The following is a 4,007-nucleotide window of genomic DNA, read 5'->3' as shown; positions in this document are numbered from 1 at the left end:
TAAAAGTCTGTCACAAACAGGTCGAAATAACTAAAATACCCTTTACTATTACCTGGAAATAGCCTCCTTGTGGCTAAGCTTCTCTTTGTGGTTACCGAGATTGTATTGACTCGTTAAAAAACAGGATCCGATATGTTAACATAGTTGCATAAGAAAGATTTACCAAAATCTTGCTTTTTGGTTGGAAGGAATCCCTAGGATTTCAATGGAATTGGAATTTAAATTCCATTTTATGGCATATTTGGTTGGCTAAGAGAAGAAAATGGAATTGATTTTGATTCCATCCAAATCCTTCAATCAATGTAATTTACAATCCTTCAATTTTTGAATGGAAAGCTTGCATAATCCTTGGAATCTTACAATATTACCTACATATCCCTAGAAAACGTCTAATCGCCACTATCAACTTGTTTTCTCCGGCGACCACAATATTTTTCTCCGGCCACCACCACCAACGTAATTCCAACCAAATATAAACCCCGTTTTTTCCGACGATAGCGTTGCTAACTATCGCTGCCACCCTTTTCGTTTAGTCAAACTATCCTGAATATACCGCTGGAACCACCAATGTTTTCCGACTAGATCCAAACCATCGCAAAATTTCATCAGATCTAGGTTTTAAAGCGGCAATAGGTTATAATACAAAGAGAATCTCTGTGTGTGTGTGAGAGAGAGAGAGAGATTGAAGTGAGAGATGGCATGACTTGGTGGTGGGCGGCACCGGCAACCGATGGACTTCATAATTGAGAACAGGGAACGTCAAATGGTGTGTCAAGGGGTGGGTGGGTGGGGTGGGGTGTTTGCATATTTTGTTAGATTAGGGGTAGTATTGTCCTTTTATGTTTGTTTTTTACATTCCAATTCCATTGCAAGTATAACCAAACAGGTTATCCATTTTGAAAGGAATTCCGTGAGTTCAATTCCATTTCAATTCCCATATAAATTCCATTTCCAATTCCAAAAGAATCCATGAACCAAACACACCCTTATGATGTGATCTTAAATGCAACCGATTTTGCAGTAAATCGATCCTTTGCGAATTGCAGTATGGTTTCAAAATGCAATTATTTTTTAGTTGTTTTAGACAAAAATGTGCCTGACCCATTTTGGAGGAATATGTTTTTGATATTTTGAAGACATTTAGACTAATAATGTTACAAAGTTTGATATCAAATATAGTTTTATATTTAAGTCATTTTTAATGTGTAAGGCCCCGTTACCGGTAGCCCTACTTTGGTGTTGGATTTACTCATAAACGCAGTTCTAAAATCAGAGTTAATTAAAAACTTTCGCGGAATAATAAAATAGTCAACCATTCGATACAATCATTCATAATTTGTATTTTTAAAACATAACATAAAACATAGTGTCAAAACATCACGACAAATCTTCAGATGCCAGCCTCTTCAGTATTGCCATGTGTCTCCCTTAAGCCATTTGTCTCAGTCGATTAGCCTGCGTGCATACTAAAAGTCAGCTACGCTGAGTGAGTTCTAGTTAATCAGGCGACGTACAATACATTCACACATTCACATAAGCACCCGAGGGTACTTACCTTCCTATTGTCTTACATACTTACGTACATTCATTCTTTCTTTCGTATTAACATACATACTCTCATTCATACACATACATTTTAAAGATCCTTCCGCCCTATAACCTTCGCCGGTTCCCTACATTCGCCGATATTATTAGGGTCAGTTCCCTACATTTGCCGACATTATTAGGGTCGGTTCCCTACATTCGTCGATTTTATTAGGGTCGGTTCCCTACATTCGCCGACATTATTAGGGACGGTTCCCTTGTTCTATCTATACCTTTTGTACCTTTCTATACATTAATAATTATAACTTTCATACGTCCAAGCATCATCTATACATCATATATATGTCAGTCATAACTTTATACTATCCCTTGACGGCACATGCAATATCCGAAGATCGTTCATGCATCGTCAAGCATTCATTCATACATAAATCACATAAGGCATACACTTACCACTTAAGGTAAGTGTATTAACTAATCACATCGAGTATGCACACAGCCCCGAATACATAGCAAGGAAATGGGGCTAGAAACTCACCTGAATGCGGTTACGTTCACCGTTAATAGTTATTCCTTTCTTTAGTTGGGCACGACTAACTGTATTATAATTACATGCATCAATTAACTATTGCTACTCATATCACACATCTATTTTTATATAACCCACAACGAACAGGGGTCCGGGGGCAGCACCCCTGGCAGCGGGGTTCTAGGGGTGGCAACCCCTAGCGGGGTCCAAGGGGCAGAGCCCCTGGCTGGGGTTAAGCTGCCAGGTCAGCTTGGAAAAATTTTATTTTCATTAACTGCCTTAACACATTTTCCATTAACATTTTAAAACATTTTCTAAGTTGGGCTTATTTATTTAACTTATGGAAATGAGCCAACTAGATCGTTTGAGGCTCACTGTTTGGCTTTTGGGTCTAGCTGGTCCAAGCCCACAGGCCATATTAATTCATTAAGTGGCCGAGAACATTGGGTTAACCGAGAACATCATGTTGGCCGAGAACCATTAGTTTGACCGAGAACTGGTTCTGGCCGAGAACTGGTCCTGGCCGAGAACTGGTCCTGGCCGAGAACTCCACTTAGCCGAACACCCATGTTGACCGAGATCACATGGTTACCGAAATCGATGGTTAACTGAGAACCATGAGGTTTGACCATGGATTCTCCTCCTTGGCCGAAAACCCCCAGCTCAGTTCATCCTTCAATCCTTTTTCATTTCTAACAGCCCCCGTAACATGTTCTAAGGTTCATATTATGAACTTTTAATCATCATTCATCATCATTCTTACCCGATTACACCCATTACTATCATGTTTTCAATATCTATCCCGTTTTTAGGCATAAAGTTTGGACCTTTATAAATTTAAAACGTTCTAGGCTAGATCTAGGGTTCATCTTGAGCCGTTTATACCTATGAGTCCATACCGTCCATTTTAATCATTAAGTTTGCATTTTTACAAGATATCTAGGTCCAATCTACTCTAGGGTCAAGTTTCATGGCTAACCGATCATAAAAACGTAACCTTTAATCAAGAGAACATACCTTTTGATGCTTCTCGGTTACGGCTAGCTTGATATAGGATCTTGGACTCGTTGTCTAGCTTGTATGGTTGAAGATCTAATGTGGTTATGATCGATTTAAGGTTTGGATTTGATCTCGGCTCCTAGTTCTTGCTTGCGGCCGAAATGGTGAGGGTTTTAGGCTTAGAGAGAGAATAAGATGGATATTATAGATGGAAATGGAAAGGTTTAGGGTTTAAGGGGTATTTATACTCCCTTAAGCCCATGGACCTAAGGCCCATCTTTCCTTTTTAGTCCATGATTAATCCATTTAATCTACTTACTTATCTTTCTCTCTTATTATTATTATTTACTAACCCAAGTAAACTTTTCCGTAACATAATATGTAAAATATTATTATTTTAAAACTTGGGATGTAACAAGTCTTCCCTCCTTAAAGAGGTTTCATCCCCGAAACCTTACTATTACATAAACAGGTTAGGGTAGAACTTGCGCATCTCATCCTCCGCTTCCCAAGTAGCATCCGATCCCTTGCGATGTTTCCATATTACTTTCACCAAAGGTATAACCTTGTGACGAAGCTGCTTGTCTTTGCGATCAACAATCTCTATCGGCTTCTCAATGTAATTCAACTGTTCATCAACCTCGATGTCCATCAATGGCACCTGAGACGTGTCATCAGCTAGACACTTCCTCAAATGAGAAACATGGAAGGTTGAATGAATTCCTTCTAACTCATTAGGTAAATCCAGCTTATAAGCTACTTCACCCATACGATCTAAAATCTTAAACGGTCCGATGTACCTTGGACTCAACTTTCCTATCTTTCTGAATCGAATGATTCCTTTCCAGGGAGAGACCTTGAGCATCACATTGTCACTAATGTTAAACTCGATCGGTCGTCGCCACTTATCAACATACGACTTCTGTCTGTCTTG

Source organism: Bidens hawaiensis, unplaced genomic scaffold (genome assembly GCF_021521415.1).
Source record: "Bidens hawaiensis isolate Kalapana, Puna unplaced genomic scaffold, B.hawaiensis_p1.1 tig00038532_1, whole genome shotgun sequence".
NCBI classification, from domain to species: domain Eukaryota; kingdom Viridiplantae; phylum Streptophyta; class Magnoliopsida; order Asterales; family Asteraceae; genus Bidens; species Bidens hawaiensis.
The sequence above is the reverse complement of the archived record's forward strand: the minus strand, read 5'-3'. Positions refer to the sequence as shown.